A 473-nucleotide genomic window follows, 5' to 3' on the forward strand; every position below is an offset into this window, starting at 1 on the left:
TAATCTAGAATACGAAACAGGTTTTTTAAATAGGTTTGTGAATTTATCGTATTTTAAATAAATTGGATTTAAACCTAAAAAACTAAAAAAGTCTAAAAAAAATAATAAACCTAAATTTAAATCATCTATTTATGACATAAACTAAATTTATTATAATTATAATTCTGTTCGACTGGATCTATTTTTCACTCTAATTATATAAAAAATAGTATATTTCTTAATGAACAAATAAAATTAAATCATATCTGATTATATACAGTATGACCATAAATCAAATCATTTCTAATATGATAGCTCTGTATGATGATTCATTTCCAAATTGGATCAATAAATGGATCATCATCCACCATAAAGGACTGAGACAACTTAATTTTCTCTAATATCACCTCGTTAATTTTGTACCATTTTAATAGAAATAAATTAAGTACTTGTTTAAATGCCATTAAATTGATAAAAAAGTAAATATTTTTTTA

The sequence above is a fragment of the Arachis ipaensis genome, chromosome B03 (genome assembly GCF_000816755.2).
Source record: "Arachis ipaensis cultivar K30076 chromosome B03, Araip1.1, whole genome shotgun sequence".
NCBI classification, from domain to species: domain Eukaryota; kingdom Viridiplantae; phylum Streptophyta; class Magnoliopsida; order Fabales; family Fabaceae; genus Arachis; species Arachis ipaensis.